Source organism: Pelodiscus sinensis, chromosome 5 (assembly GCF_049634645.1).
Source record: "Pelodiscus sinensis isolate JC-2024 chromosome 5, ASM4963464v1, whole genome shotgun sequence".
Lineage (NCBI taxonomy): Eukaryota > Metazoa > Chordata > Testudines > Trionychidae > Pelodiscus > Pelodiscus sinensis.
In genome coordinates, this window is record NC_134715.1 from 133,753,330 (window position 1) to 133,769,786 (window position 16,457).

At 62.0% G+C, this 16,457-nt stretch overlaps 1 long non-coding RNA gene across 1 annotated transcript; it reads left to right on the plus strand.

Annotated features, from left to right (window-relative positions):
- Positions 1-596: 596 nt before the first annotated feature.
- LOC142829718 (uncharacterized) lies at positions 597-16,457 on the plus strand. Its single transcript, XR_012904473.1, has 4 exons — positions 597-1,339; positions 5,795-8,074; positions 15,551-15,621; positions 15,763-16,457. It is a non-coding gene; the product is annotated as an uncharacterized LOC142829718 (long non-coding RNA).

Sequence of the window (16,457 nt, forward strand, 5' to 3'; positions counted from 1 at the left end):
AGCAGCCCAGAATCATGTTTGCTTTTTCTGCAGCAGGGGAAAGCAGATACAAATATTCCTGGGCAACGTCGCAGCAGGTTCCTGGTCTAGACAGGCATCATGGTTTGCTGGCTGGGTTCATCTCTGGTATTTTCCAAGGCCCGGTAAGAGAGGTCTGGGCACAGCACTTACACCACTGACAGCCAGAGATAAGAACAAGGAAGCGCTACAGGAGATGTGTAGAAGTAACTGGCTTTATGGCTTCAGCTGTAGAAGCACCTCCACTAAGTTGTGGCGGTCCCAGGTTCAAATCTGCTCAGTGGTGGTTATACAAGCATCTGGATGGACGGCCCATTGTTGATATTGTTCTCTGGTCCTGTTTCCCCTGGAGAGGTAGCCCACAATGCTGTGCATGCATTGGGTAAGATGGTTATTGCAGGAAACTGCCTTTCATGATCTGAGGGAGCCTGGACCACTAGCAACCTCTCCTCCTGTGTTGCTCTGTCATCGCTCTTCTCTGGGCACGGACAAGGCCTAGCGCCTCCCGGCTCTCCTTCTGGTTTGTGACCATTGGTTCAGGCCTGCTTTAGTTTTACATGGGTGTGGCGGGGCGACTGTCCCCTACTGGCCAGGAAAGGGTTAGAGCAGGAAGGAGGGAGCCTGCGCAGAGCCCTGGCCAATCGGAAAGGAGCTTTCAAGGAGCCAATCAGGGTGTAGCTTGCTGGGGCATCCCTGTATATAAGGAGCTGCCCAGCACAGTCTGGTCCTGGCCGGGGAAGGTGCAGGACCTGGTTCCCAGAGAAGCACCTTTGGGGGAGCAGGGCTTGGCGGGCTTGGGGGGCTAGAGAGGCTCCCTGCCAGGCTGCGGCCTCGCTGCAAGGCCAGGAGGGTGCAAAGGGGCCCAGGGACGAAGAGGCAGCAGAGGGGGCAGGACAAGGCTCCCTGGTTTGGGCCCCAGAGAAGGGGGCAGGCCTGGGCCCCCCGCTTGCACCGCACCTCGCTGCTGAGGCCTGGCAGGTGCAGGCTGTGGCTGGTAAGGGGCTGGACTTCAGGGCCGGAGTTGGCCGCAGCGGCTGGTGACACTGAGAACTGCCGATACCGTCCCGGGAGGAGGGCGTGGCCCATACAGACTGTGGCCCCTGAAGCAGAGGGGCTGGACTTGGAGGCCACCGCTGGCCACAGCAGAAGCAGAGACACCAGACTGCCGATACGGAGAGGCCATTGGAGTGGGACGGAGGGGATGCCGTGGTTGGGGGGCCACGTGGGGCCGGAGGAGGCGTGTGGAGTGAAGTTGGGAGGGAGGCGCCCTGCTGAGGAAAGAACGAATTCCCCAGAGCTACCAGCAGGAGGCGCCAGAGCGGTGAGTCCTGCCCCACGACAGCGGGTCACGTGGGTGGAGGGTGCGCTGGGCAGGGGCGCTGGGTTCTCCCCCCGTGGACAGTGCATTTGCTGGGCCAGGCATGCACGCTGACACGAGACAGAGTCAAGCTGGCGTGGTAACCACAGTTTCGTGGCCTCTGCTGGTGTTGTTTTAACCGCCCCTCTCCCCTGAAAAAACCTTCTGTGTGACACACACACTTGCATGGCAAATAGAGGTGGGAAAAGCCCAATTCCCTAGTGCATCCCCTCCCCCGGGGATATGTGTTGCCTACCGTGCCCAGAGGCTATGGGGATGGGCACCTTAGCAGCGAAGATAAGAGCCAGAAATAATAATGCTCTAATATACTCTCCCAGGGTATGTCTACACTACCCTCCTAGTTCGAACTAGGAGGGTAATGTATGCATACCGCACTTGCTAATGAAGCCCGGGATTTGAATTTCCCGGGCTTCATTAGCATAAGCGGGGAGCCGCCATTTTTAAATCCCCGCTGCTTCGAACCCCGTGTAGCGCGGCTACACGGGGCTCGAACTAGGTAGTTCGGACTAGGGTGCCTATTCCGAACTACCGGTACTCCTCGTGAAACGAGGAGTACCGGTAGTTCGGAATAGGCACCCTAGTCCGAACTACCTAGTTCGAGCCCCGTGTAGCCGCGCTACACGGGGTTCGAAGCAGCGGGGATTTAAAAATGGCGGCTCCCCGCTTATGCTAATGAAGCCCGGGAAATTCAAATCCCGGGCTTCATTAGCAAGTGCGGTATGCATACATTACCCCGCTAGTTCGAACTAGCGGGGTAGTGTAGACATACCCCCAGGCTTTACCAAAACCATGTGCACTTCCCGGACCTGTATCTTTAACTCCCAGGATCAGCCACTCCCACACTGGATTCAGATTGTGGTCTGGTCTCTTCTCTAATCTAAACAGCCCAAATCTTTGGATCCAGAGCCGTGCTTTGCAGCAGGTCCTTATCTCAACAATAAGATGCACCTACACCCAGGATGCAAACATCCCTGGCCTTTGGGAAAACCCGGGAACGGGATCTTGATCTGGACTCGATGGCTCGGCATCCCTTCTAAATCCAGTGCAAACAGGGCGGGAGTCTGGGAAATCCCCCCTCTTTCAGTCCCAGACCACAGGAAGTAACTTACAACAGCCTGTGCAGCTCCAGGGCCGGGCGTCGGGTGTGAAATCCAACCCCTGAGTCAGCTGACTTGACGGGCCGGGACTGCTGAGCCAGCATGACAAGGAGACGCTGCTGGCTCCAGATTTCAGTGTGAAAATCCGGAGTTAGGCGATCCCGTTACGAAACGCGAGGAAGGAAAGCTGCGTCCCAGCGCTGCAAACGTCAGCAGCAAGGCCGTGTCTGGCTGGAACGTGGTACCTTGGCCTGGCCGCGGATGCACCCAAGTTCCGTGCCTGGCTCTAAAGTCTCCGAGGAGGCTGGGTTAGTCTGTAACTTTAAAACCAGAAAGGAGTCCCGTGGCACCTTAGATTATGTCGACACTACGAGTTTTCTCAGCTAAAAGTATGCTAATGAGGGACTCATCTGCACGAGTCGGGATCTCATTTGCATATTCTCTGTGCTGCATGGGGAGCGTGGACCCCAAACGGCTGCTTGCTGCCGCTTGCTCTCCCGACCCCTGGCTGGGTACGTCACCACCCCGCCCCCCTTCCCTTCCTGCCATGGTGCTCGGCTGAGTGCTGCGTGCTCAGCCGGGCCGCCGCGGGGAGCCCAAATGCCTGCTTGCTCCCCGCAATGGCCCAGCGGAGCGGCACAGAACTCAGCCGAGCGCCAGGGCGGGAGGGAATGGGGGCGGGGTGGTGAAGTAAATGGCCCCGCCCCCAGGCCGTGTAGGTCACTGGGGTAGGGTGTAAAAAAAAGGACACCCTTGATCGGAGGTGAGGGGGGGAGGGACCGGCTGGGAGAGGAGCGGGGCTGGCTGGGGGGGGGGGGAAGCAGAACTGGGGGATGGAGGGGGGGGTCAGAGGCAATGTAGCTGGCCAGGGGAGAACAGGGGAGTGGCGGCCGTCGGGAAGCAAAGCTGGTCGGGGGTGGGGGTCGGAGGCTAGGGGGCTGGCCGGCGGGAAGCAAAGCTTGTCGGGGGTGGGGGTCGGAGGCTAGGGGGCTGGCCGGCGGGAAGCAAAGCTTGTCGGGGGTGGGGGTCGGTGGCCGTGGGGCTGGCCGGCGGGAAGCAAAGCTGGTCAGGGGTGGGGGTCGGAGGCTAGGGGGCTGACCGGCAGGAAGCAAAGTTTGTCGGGGGTGGGGGTCGGTGGCTGTGGGGCTGGCCGTCGGGAAGCAAAGCTGGTCGGGGGTGGGGGTCGGAGGCCGTGGGGCTGGCCGTCGGGAAGCAAAGCTGGTCGGGGGTGGGGGTTGGAGGCCGTGGGGCTGGCCGGCGGGAAGCAAAGCTGGTCAGGGGTGGGGGTTGGAGGCCGTGGGGCTGGCTGTCGGGAAGCAAAGCTGGTCGGGGTGGGGGTCGGAGGCCGTGGGGCTGGCTGTCGGGAAGCAAAGCTGGTCGGGGGTGGGGGTCGGAGGCAGTGGGGCTGGCCGGCAGGAAGCAAAGCTGGTTGGGGGTTGGGGTCAGAGGCCGTGGGGCTGGCCATCGGGAAGCAAAGCTGGTCAGGGGTGGGGGTCGGAGGCCGTGGGGCTGGCCGGCGGGAAGCAAAGCTGGTTGGGGGTGGGAGTCGGGGGCAGCGAGGCTGCCCGTGAGAAATCAGGAGGAGGACCTGGCTGGTGGGGAGAGGGAATCGGCTGGCGGGGAGCTGGACTCACCCGGGCGTGTGCAGATCCCAGGCTGCTGCCTGCCCCACTCATGCATCCCCAACAGAGACAGAGGAGAGCGGAGAGAGAGTGAGAGGCAGGAGGGGGAGAAGAGAAAGAGAGAGACGGGGAGGCAGTAGGAGGAGGAGGAGGAGAGAGAGAGACGGAGCGAGAGACCGGAGGCTCAGGAGAGCAGACTGACGTGGAGGAGAGACCTGAAAATCCCGTCTTATGACGGGCTAATTGGCTAGTGTATATATATAAACAGCAAAAAAAGTACCTGCCACTTGTAGGGCTGGTGCTAATGAAGGGGGCAGGCCATGCCCCATACTTAGCTTTGGATGGACAGTGCAGTTGGTAAGGCAGGAGAGCCTGGCTTTGTAATGTGACAGCCGGTTAATGTCTTTGTTCAAGCCCAGTGTCACATTTGTAGATGAATGTCAATTGCGCGCTCTCGCTCTGTGATTGGCTGCTGGAAAGGCTTTGTAGAAGGACGACTGCTTGTAAATCCACAAGTGAGAGTCCCGGCCGGTGGAAATGTTCCCCGGCAGGTCTGTGCGTGTGACCGTTCCGGGTGCCTGACTTGTGTCCATTGATCCTCTGGTGCAGAGGCTGCCCGGTCTGGCCAGTGTCCGGGGCAGAGGGGCAGGGCTGGCGCTGGCTGGCGTAGGTCACATCAGTGGATGTGCGGGTGGCTGAGCCGCAGCCGTGGTGAGGGCCCGGGGTGCTGTCGTTTGTGTCGATGTGTGGGCGGAGCCGACAACGGGGTTTGTCTTGCACAAGTTCCAATGTGGCAGGCGGGGGGACCGTCTCGGTGGGCAGCTGCCATGACTGGCTTGCAAGATTTCAGGGCGCTGGAGCGGCGCTTGATCCCTGCTCGTAATCTGCATTCTCCGAATCCCGAACCGCAGCCTCCACCCAGTCTGCATCCAACGGCCCGGCCTTAGCTGGGTCACCCTGAGCACAGGCCTAGCCTGGGCCCAGCTGGCAAAGGAGCTAGAAGCCCTGGGGTCCCCAGGGATCCACCCGCGGAAGCAGAAGGGCTCCCTCAGGCTGCCTCCTGCCCTCGGGCCACAGCAGCGTGGTCCTAGCCCTGTGTGGACGTGAGAGCCCCGAGCGTGCAGACGCAGTGCAGCGTAGATGTCACCCGCAGGACCAGGCTCCAGCCACAGCGCAGGGGCAATTTCCCACAGTGCCGGGAGTTCGCCGGCTCCCAGAGCTCTGCCTGCCGCCGGGCTCCGGGGGCGGGCAGGCCCCCTCCCAAAGCTGTGGGCCCGGGAGGCTGGCGGGCAGACCCTGGGAGGCGCAGGGACCTCCCCTGTCAATAGTGCACAGCGGCCTGACTTCTCTCGGGCTGTTTCTCTGCAGTGAACTTCCCTTCGCCCGCCCAGCCCTTGGGTTTCCTGGGGCGCTGCCTGCAAGCGCAGGGAGAGGGCTGGTGGCTTGGATCTGGGAGGCCTGTGGGGTGGGCCTTCCCCTGCCACTGACTTGCTAAGGAGCCCTGGGCTACTCCCTTTGCTGCCTCATGCATCTGTGAAATGAGGGTGGCACCGCTGCTCACCCCATGTGCCCCAAATCATAAGCCCGCTCCCCCTCCCCCCTCCTCCAGATGACAAGAGCGGCTTAAAGCCACGGGGCTTCTAACAGATCCCTCTGGGGGGCTCTGCATTTACCTTCAGGTTTCGGCACCTTCGGGGCCCCTTGGATCACGTTTTCCACCTTGGCTCCCTGCCCAGCGGGGCTAAGAAGTTACTTTTCCGGGGGAACCCCAGCGTTCCTGATTCCAAGGAAAACCCCTCCACGTCCAGCGAGTCTTGCGATAAATTCAGGCCTCTGGAGCAGACCCACAGTCCGCCTGCACCAGTAGCCATCTCGGACAGGACCTCGCACCCGCTGTGCTGAGGAAGGGATGGCGGGGCTAGGCGCTCCCGCGGGGCAAAGCCCTTTCAGAACGGTGGCTGCGGATCTCCCTTACCGGGCCTTGGAAAATACCAGAGATGAACCCAGCCAGCAAACCATGATGCCTGTCTAGGCCAGCCAGGAACCTGCTGCGACGTCGCTCGGGAATATTTGTGCCTGCTTTCCTCTGCCGGGCCAGGCCGACAGCTCTGCCGACTCCCTGTCATCTGGCGGGCCTCGGATTCGGGCTGAGCCCCGTCCAGCGGCAGGTCGTTAGTGATGGACACACTGAACCTCTCTACCCCGGGACTCTCTGGACCGTGGATGTTGCTGGCCCCGGGCGCCCCGGACGGAGAGGTCGCTAGCGACTGGGCGCAGCTGTTCTGGCAGGCCGGCAGCCCGGAGGGAGCTGACTGCTGCAGGTCTGTGGCATGGAGCAGAGCCCCGCCGAGAGCAGGGGGCCCCTTGCACAGGGCCAGCGACTGTGAACGGGGCTGGGCTGGGGGGCTGACAGTCAGAACAGAGCCCCACAAGGGTAGGCAGCCCATAGGGCTTGCAGGCGGGGTCAGCAGAGCCTGACAGGCCAAGAGCAGTGCCCTGAAGACCTGACCTCCCTTGGTCCAGCAAACTCCCTTGTTCCCTGAGGTTGCCGGACCAGGGAGATCCAACCTGGACCAGGGACATATGGGCAGTTCTGGGGGGTGGAGTGGCTGGAGCAGGGAGCTGGAAGACCTGAATTACGACCCCCAGTTCTACCACTGACTTGGCCTAGTCCCCCAGTGAGCCACTGAATCTTGAGGACTGGAGGAGAGAGACCGGCCGCATGATGGCGGGAGGGCTGGGCTGCCGGCGCTCCGGGGGGCGGTGGTGTGCCTGCCTGCTGAAGGAGGCTAGCAGCGGGCTGCACAGGCTGGGGTCTGGAGTGCTGGGTTGGGGCAGCCAGAGAGAGCATGGCTCCGATGCCTGCAAGCAGCATGCTGCTGGTTGTACGGTGCCGGTTGTACAGGGAAAGTGCCGAGTGTAGCCTGCACACCTAGCGTGCGTCACTGTTCCACGAAGTGGCTCATAGACCACTTACAGCCAGAGGAAAGAACAAAGGAGCTCTACCGCCTAAGCTGAGAGCCGGCTGGTTTTATAGCTCAACCACTAAACTCGAGGTCCCAGGTTCAGCTCTGCCCGGTGACGGTTACATGAGCAGCTGAGAGATGCTGCAGCAGTTAATACCAGAAGATTCCTGCAGCCGTCCAGCCCTCTAGGAGACGGTGCCAGGGGGTTTCCCTCTGCCTCCTGCCAGTTTCCCTGGCTCTTGCTGCAATCAAAGCCGTGGGGAGCTGACTCAGGGCTTTCTGCTCCTTGGCGGTGGACTTTGGAATGCTTGGCATCCCCCGCGATAAGGGGCCGGGGCTGCGGAGGGGAGCGTCTCAGGAATGCAGGGGAGGGGATCCGTGCTGGAGAAGAGCACGAATCTCCCCGGGTTTCCAGCCTGCCTGGCAGAAATGCATCTGGTCCCCTCCCAGCTGGAGAGAGAATCTCTGTTTGCTTAGAAACCTGGTTCCTCTCGGGCAGGACACAAATCCAGCAGAGGAGAGTAACACTGAGTAACACTGATGTTCGGAGGCTGCTCGGATGGGTCCTTTGGGATCCACCTCCGGCCGCCCCGCCCTGGCAGGGGGAGAGGAGAAATAAAGGCGGTTGTGAGCTCGGCGCGGAGTCCGTCATTACCCGCTGCTGCCTGGCGCCGGCCTGTACACGCACGCCCCCACCAAAACGCCTCCCCGCGCGCCCGGGCTGATCCGCAGAGACGGGCCCAGCGTGCTGCAGCTGGTCGGGAATTTGTTGGGAGAACGTCTTTTCCTTGGAGGCTTCGGCACTTATTGGGGAACACGGGGGCCTGGCGGAACCAGAGGGGCGAGCGTGCTACCTCAGAACAGCCCAGACCCTGGTGGCAAGGCCGCGCCCAGGCACTGTGGAGTCCCGCGGTCCGATCCTTGCCTGGTCTGAGTCTCTCTCTTGCCCAGTGGGTAGGTGATGATTTATACAAGGCCCGACAGCCCCAGCAGGTGAGAATAACGAAGAACTCCGTGATCAGGGCACGAGGGGGGCGGTAGCCACACTATTCTTTCTTCTCCGCTGTGACGTAGGGTTGGTACCTTGCTGGTTGCTGGGCTGGGGCTGTGGGTGACCCCCGCTGGCTGCTGCCTGGACCACGGCCCAGCTGAGCAGCTGATGGGTCACGGAGGTGCCTGTTCGACCGGTTACCCCCCAGGGAGAGGAACAAAGGAAGGTGGAGTGCCGCCCCTGGCTGGGGGGCAGGGCGAGAAGGGACGGTTGGGAGTTGGCTGTCTGGGAAGCAGGGGAGAAGGAGCTAGGGAGGGGCTGGGATTGTAGGGCCCAGCCACCCCCCATCTCAAGGGGGGGGGCACTGAGACCTCCTAGCCCAGTTCCTGGAACCAGATGACATCTGTGCTGGGCTGTACCCTGGAGAATCAATAAGCTCCCCCTGTTCTACTGGCTGGGGGAGTCTGTCCGTGCCGCTATGGGGTGCAGGAGACGGGAAAACCCCGACGCGCCGTCACAGCCTGCCAGCCCCGCTGTTTGCCTCCGGCCTTGGCTTCATGGAGAAGAGACACTGCTTTCACCATCCTGCGCCAGTTAAATCAACCAGCCGGCCTCCCCAGAGAGACACCGCTACACTGCTATCCGTGTGCCGACGGGCAGAGAGAGAAATCCGGTTCAGCCGCATGATGGCAGCTCACCCGGTGCGCTGCGCTGCGGACATGAGAGCGGTTTTCAGGTGTCTAAAAGGGTGTTACAAGGAGGAGGGAGACAAATTGTTCTCCTTGGCCTCTGAAGACAAGACAAGAAGCAAGGGGCTTAAACGGCAGCAAGGGAGGTTTAGGTTGGACAGTAGGGAACACTTCTCTGTCAGGTGGTTAAGCACTGGACTAAATTGCCCAGGGGGTTGTGGATTCTCCTTCCCTGGAGATACTGAAGAGCAGGTTGGAGAAACCCCTGTCAGGGATGGGCTAGGCGGTGCTGGGTCCTGCCGTGAGGGCCGGGGACTGGACTGGATGCCTCGCGAGGTCCCTTCCAGGCTGTGAGTCTCTGCTCCGTCGCTGCACGTTTCGTGTGCCCTGGATCCCCGGGGAGGAGCCATGAGTTTCGCACAAACCCGCTGCAAGTTGGTGACTCTGAATCTCTTTGCTTTGAGCTTTTCTCGCAATGAAGTCGTAGGAATGTGACCTGCCCCCTCCCCCCGCCGCACACTCCCCACCCCGGCAGGGGCTGTCGCTGACCCCCGGGAGCTCGGCCAGAGGGCGCTGACCCTGGGGGAATCTCTCGGCCGCCAGAGGGAGGGGAGCCCCCCCGGGCTGAGTGCACGTGGCGCGGCTCGGGAGAGCGCGGGCGGGCGCGTTGGGCCGCGGCTCTCCGGGAGCAGGGGAGTGCTGAGCAATCGGGCCCACGCCCGGCACAAGCAGCCGCCTCCCCGGCCTGTCTCTGGGATGAGCCTGAACCTCCAACCCACCAGCCCAGCGGAGGGGCTCTAGCCCTGCCCCCCCATGCGTTGGCCCCAGGAGTTTTAAGGGCCCGGGGCCCACCACGGCCTGGTCCTGCTGCCCCCTGGGGTGCCGAGGAGACAGGCAGAGGGCAGATCCCGCCACCATGCTGACTCTTGAGGCCTGGGCGAGGGAGTTGTGGGGTGGGGTTGAAGGGCGTCGGCAGGGGGGAGCCCAGGACTGCGGGGGGAAGGCTCTGGTTGCAGGGCGACAACAGGGCTCCCGCATTGCTGGGGCCTGCCCCCTCGGCTGCGAGGAACCCCGCCGGGCAGCTGGCGCGGTGCAGCTCTCGCCGGCAAATAAACTATCCCCTGCACAAGTCATGAGGGGGGCGTAGGGGTGTGAGGGCTCTGAGTGGGGCTGTGGGCCCTGGGGGGGGGGCTGGGCTTGAGGGGCTCAGGGCTGGGACGGATGGGTGGGGTGCCAGGGTTCTGGGGTGTGAGGTACAGGAAGAGGCCCTGGGTTTGGGGGGCTGGGGGTTGGGGCGCAGGGCCTGTCAAAGAAGGCTAGCGGCTCGGATTGACCGGATTCGTTCCTGGCAGCTCATCCCCGTGTTCTCAGCTAGCTCCCTCGTCCCGGCTCTCGTGCGGCCCCTCGGGCCTCTCCCTGTGGTCCCAGGCCAGGGGGCATCATTCGGAGCACCCCCCCAGCTCCCTGGGCTGTCCCTCGCCAGGGTCTCCCTGCCCTGCGGGGGGGGAGGCCTCTGCGGGGGGCTGGGCCGAGAGGGGCTGAGGAGCCCCAGGGAGAACGCTCCCAGCCATAAGAAAAGAGGGAGGCGCCCGGCCAGGCTGCGCCCCCCTCTCCTCCTACGCTGGGCGAGAGGCTCCGGCAGGCCGGGCGGGGAACAGGAGCCAGCGGAGGGGGAGGGGAGACGCTTTCCAGCTGGGGTGACCGGAGCGAGGGGGGTTGGGGCGCATGCCGGTGCCGAGTAGCAGCAAAGCCAGATTCCCTCCTGCTACCCGGTGGTCCTGACCCACCTCTAAAGGGGGGGGGGGGTCTGTGGCCGAAGCGGCCTGACAAGCCAGCCCGGGGGGCGGGTTTTGCCACTTTTCCCCGAGGAGACCCCCGACCTCCTTTGACGAGGAGCCCTGGGGCCATCGGCGACACTCCAGGGTCCAGCTCCGACACCGCCACGCCCGGCCCTTGCGAGACTGGCTCCCCCCGGAGACCCCCCAGACGGCCACGCAGCCTGCCAGCCACGCTGGGGGTGCACCAGAGCACAGGCCAATCTGGCCCAGGTGGAGGCGAGGCTCTAGCATATCCCCGGCGTGTCTCTTGTCCCAGCTGAGCAGCCCTGGCTTATTCATCTCTTCTCATAGAGACTGCCTTCTGCCTCGGTTCTCCTGCAGGGAGCCCCCGACACCTCCCCCGCCCGTATTTCTCCTCCTCCCGCGGCAATGTATGTCGGCCCCGCGCTGCCCAGCCCTCTCCTGCGCAGCACGGAATATTTTAAATGTGCCGTTCCGCCCGCCAGCGCGCTGCTCAAAAAGGAACCCAGACACTGGGTCAGATTACAAAAAAAAGCAATTTTCTTTGACTGCACTGGGGGAGATTTTAAGCCAGTAAGAACATGAGAACGGCCACTCTGGGTCAGACCAAGGGTCCATCCAGCCGAGGGTCCTGTCGCCGACAGTGGCCAGCGCCAGGTGCCCCAAGGGAGGGAACAGAACAGGGTGTGATGGATTTAGTTCTGGGCGCGAGCACGCAACCCCCATCTCGGGATCACGGCCCAGCGAGCCCACCGGCTTAAAGTTACAAATGCATGGGGGTGAGCTCCCGATGCCCCACCGTGGGGTGGATCGGGGCCCTGCATCCCCAGTTCCCCACCTGGGGCGCCTCGGTCAGTCACCACGGTTCTCGGGCTCGAGGTCCCTCTCGCTTCGCACCCGTTCGCTTCTCTCCCACGTTGCGTGCAGCGCGGAGGGATAAAGGGGGGGCTAGGAGGACCCAGGTCCACCCTCTCCACCGGGTCCCAGCCCGGGGCCCTAAGGGTTTGTGTCTTTGTCCTTACCCGGCTGATGAGGCCCCACCCCGAAACGCGTCAGCCCATGGGCGCCAGAACGGCCCTGCACCAGGCTGCTTCCTGCCCTCCCTTGGGTCCGTGTCCCGAGCCGTCAGCCCTTATCTCTTTGTCGGAGGTACGCAGAGTCCTCCCTGCGGCTGTCCTGGGGTCTGTCTAGACTATGTGACTCTGTCACCAGAGCCGTGTAGATGAGTTTACTAGACAGACCCAAATGAAGTGGCTATTTAAATAATCACTGCTTCGTTTAAGTTGAAATGGCTGCCGCGCTGAGCCGATCAGCTGTTTGGCGGCTCAGCACTGTAGTCTGGACGCTCCGCGGTCGACATCAAAGGCCTCCCGGGTTTTCTGCTGGGGCTGGAGCCACTTCCCGTCCAGTTCCAGTGCGGGCCACCACTGTCCCGTCACTCGGGGAATCATCATGTGATCCCTCTTCTGTCACCCATTCCCAGCTTCTGACAAACAGAGGGTAGGGACACCCTTCCTATCATCCTGCCTAACTGATGGACCTGGCCTCCATGAATGTATCTAGTTCTTTTTTGAACCCTGTTGAAGTCTTCACTACATCCTATGGCAGGGAGTTCCACAGGTTGTGCACTGTGTGAAGAATACAAGTAATGAGGCCTAAAAGTCAGGAATGGTTACAAGACCAAGACGAATACGGGAAGATGCAGACTCAGATTCAAGCAATGTCTGTTCCCACCTGCTTTCAGCAGCCGTCCTGACCCAACGCTCTAGGTCAGGGCTGTGTTGCCTTTGCCAAGCCAGGTGCCGTGAATGCACTAGGCTGGGGCGAGCTGGGGTGTTTGTCCCTCCTTTTTATCATTTCAGCCCCTCGTGGAAGACGGCTCCAGCTGAGTCCGAGGAGACAAAGGGGAAGGATGTTCCCTGCTGACTTTTCTCATCTGTCCATTCAGTCCCTTCCCACCAGCCTACCCGCGTCTGCTACTTCAATGCCACCACACGGGGACCCTTCCTTGATTTACAGGGGCTGCCCCACAGAATCACAGAACACCAGCACGGGAAAGGACCCCGAGCGGCCATCGAGTCCAGCCCCCTGCCCTCTCGGCAGGACTGCGCCCGGTCTAGCTCATCCCTGAAGGAATGAACGACTGGAGGAAGCCGACCGGCGCATCAGGAGGTTGCAAAGGCTCACCAGCGAGACCCGCCTCGGACAAACCCATCGGCTCGGCGTGTGGAGTGTAAACACGGGGGGCCATTCTGTACCACGGCCCTATTGCTGGAGCCCTGCACGTCTGTGGCTGTCGGCTTTGTACCCGTGGGCATCTGCCCCTCGGCTGTCCACGTGGACCCTAGCCGCTCCTTTTTGCCGATTCACACGTGGGTGCGGACACCAAGTTTGCATCCACGCTGGGGTCTCCCCAGTGCGAGGTGCAGAAGCCGGAGCATGGCCCGTGATGGCTGGGGGGCTTGGGCGGGAGACACCCTGGGCTGGTATTATGAGAGTCGGACCGCAGCCCCTCCAGGGGCAAGGTGGGGTGAGGGGCGTGAGGGTGCTGCTCACCCCTCCCCGCCCACACGAGCGAGCTCTCGGACTCAGAAAAGACACAAGCAGCCAGTGTAGCGGGGGCAAGGCAGCCTGGAGCGCAGGCTGGGGGCATGGACTCGCGCGAGGCAGCGTCTGGCCCCAGCTCTGCTGTGGGGCCTTGGCCTGTGCGGCTTAGGCTGAGTGTGTCTAGCCACGGCCTGTCTGTGAAGGGGGATTGTGTGTCAGGCGGGGGGGGCCTGTGCCTGCACTCTCCCCCCGGACTGGGCCCTTCGGCGCTACCGACACTGGCTTGCCCCATGGCGATAGCCCGGCCGGCCGGCCTGTCTCTCCCTCCGGCTGTGGGAGCTGGCAGTGTGGCAGAGGCTGAGGGACAGGTGATTTGTTACCAGAACTTCCCTGCACAGGAAAACGCCCCCCCCCCCCCTTGTACAAAGCGCCTGAGACCTCCCCCCCCTGCGTCCTGCCCAAGTGCTCGGGGGGGGAGGGGCTAATGCATTTTCCGAGTACCCAAGGCTCACGGCGGGGCGAGCACTCCACTCCGGAGGCACGAAGGGCCCCACTGAAACCTCACCCGCCTCCGGGAGGCCACCAGCCCCGAGACTGTGTCTGCAGCGAGATTTCTAGGGGGAAGCTGTCATGTCCTTGGCCGACTGATTGCACCTGCCCCTTGGGAGGGCCCAGGCAGCCGCCTTCCCAAAGGGGCCCGAGAGAGACACGGGGGCGGGAGGGGGGAGACGCAGCGGGGAGACAGAAAGGAGGCTCCGCAATTTGGTTCCTCCAGGGCCTGCCCTGTCCAGGGGGCGTCACACTCTTCTCGAGGCTTTGTCAGCCCTTCCGACTCTGGGGGGCGCGGGAACGGTCTCTGGGCTCCGTCAGGGCAGCCGGCAGCGGTTTGACGCCAGCGTGCGCCCAGGGGCTGATCCCATGGGGGTAGGGTTGCCAGGTGGCTTCAACAACAATACTGGTCACACTTGACATGACCTCACAACCGACATTCCATCGGAGTTCGAAAATACCGGGCATTTCGATGTTCTCATTTCGATTTTCTCAATTTGTTTCCCGGACAGAAAACTCAAATACCGGACTGTCCAGTTCCAAACCGGACACCTGGCCACCCTACATGTGGGGTCCAAAGCCGCTCGTGTTGGGCGAGCATCAGCCTGGTTCCGCTGGCCTGGGACGAAACCCAGATCTGCCTGGTGCACACGGAGCTCAGAGCAGGCACAGCAGGGCTCGCAGTGCGGCGTGCAGCTGCAGACGCGGGCTTGGAAGGCCGGTGGGCAGTTGGAGGGCGGGGATGTGTTAGGCAGGTGCGGTCCATCTGCCTGCGTATTTATATTGTTGCTCTTTTGACTTATACCGGTGCCCTGTTCTCACCCCCAGCTTGCCCCACTGGGGATGCCCAGGGCCACGTGACTCAGTTTCCCTGCAGTGGAGAAATCAGTGAGATGGAGTCTAGGGATGTTCAGAAGGTCCCTGGCCTTATTTACACACACACTTGTGTGTCTACAGGCCTGGCCCACAACATTTTGGCACCTGAGGCGGGGAGCTCAAATGACGCCCCCTCGCTTGGGCCAAAACTTTGAAAGGTCTCAATTCTGCCTCCTTCCTGTTCTACGCCTCTCGTGGCCCTGTACCATCTCTGTGCATCTAGAGCAGAGAGAATCCATCTACACCAGCAGCAGACACAATTGTCTACACTCTGGATCCTAGTGGAGCCCCCCCCCCCCCAGTCTGGCACTTGAGGTGGCTGCCTCAGTTTGCCTCATGGGAAGGCATGTGTGCCTGCAACAGCGGGGGGCTGCGGATACCTCTGGCCAGGCCTGGATGGATGTGAGGCACAGGTAGGACTCTAGACCCGTGTTTCTCAACCAGTGGGGCGAGTACCCTCAGGGGTACTTGCGAGAAGTCTGCGGGGTACGTCACTGTGACGGCGCATTGGGGGTCCCCCGTCTCCTGCACCCCCGAAATGGCACAAACAGACTGCACCAGCCGGTGGAATAGAGGAAGTTTATTGCCTCTCCAGGATACAGCACAGCACAGATGGAATCTGGTCACAGAGCTGGGCTAGGATGCCTCAGGCCCCCTTGAGATGGGGGAGACTGGGCCCCTAAACTCCAGCCCCTTTCCCTAGGCTCTCCTCCATGCTCCCAGACAGCCACTCACTAACTCTCTTCCAGCCCTGCCCCCCCAGCCAGGGCAGCATCCACCTTCCTTTGTTCCTCTCCATGGGGGGTGTCTGGCCATACTGGTTTGCATAGTGACTCATCCTGTTTTGCTGGGTCGTGGTACCCACGGCAGCCAGTGGGGGTTACCCCAGAGCCAGCAGCATAGAAACCAGCCAGGTACCCCCACTACGTCACAGTCACCACAACTGCAATTTGGGGAAAACGGAAAGTTTGTCGTAAGTTTCACAGCGCTTTATTATTTTTGTACTTTTTACACCCAGAAACGTCATCGCCCACCCAGCTACAATGAAGTTGTTTTAACAAACGTGTTGCAATGGTGTGTCTGAAAACGGTAGGTACTGGGGGTAGTTTGGGGAGGCTTTTTGGGAAAAGGGGGACTTCATAAAAAAAAGGGTGAGAAACGCTGCTCTAGTCCAGAGCAAGACCGGCCCCAGTTGCCCGTTGCTGGAAACTGTCCTTCCTCTTTGGACAGGCGAGTTCTCGGGGCTCGCGTTGCCGGGCCGGCCGGTGGGCGATTGGGTTCCCCTCTTTGTCCCACGCTCTGGCGCCTGAGCTGGATGGCAGAGACGGGCCGGGTCAGAAAACCGCAGCTTGCGAACTTGCCAGACTCCCACCGCAGTTTGGAGTGTCTCTCCGAACTTCTCCCGCGGCCCCCGCTCCGCCAGCCAGTTGAGGACAGATGAAAAGTGACCCGCCACCCTCCCGTCTCTTCAGCTGCAGCTGATGGCTTGGAAGAACACGCCAGTAAGTGAGAGGCCGCGGCGTTCCCACGAGGCCCCCCCGGTAGCACTCAGCGGGCATGATATTGTAAAAGAGCCCTGGTACGACACACGCTGCCTTAATAGCTACACCGCGTCCCGGCAGGCAGCCGGCAGAGCCTTGTACCTCCCCGGCTCACGAGCCCCGGAGCCTAAAGCTCTGTGACAGCGACACGAGGAGCAATAACGCACGGCTGCTCAGCCAGTCTCCCGGCATTTAGCCCTCTCCGTCTCCCCTCGCCCCGCAGCGCCGCGGCGCCTGCGGCAAGCGCAGCCGGGCATGTTCGGCCGAACAGGAGCATGGGGTCTGAAAGCGCCAACGGAGGGCAGCTGTCAAGGCGATGAGCCGGTGTCTCAGACACGATTCTCGCCTTCGGGCCTTGCTAATGCGCCGGAGGCTGCTATGGAG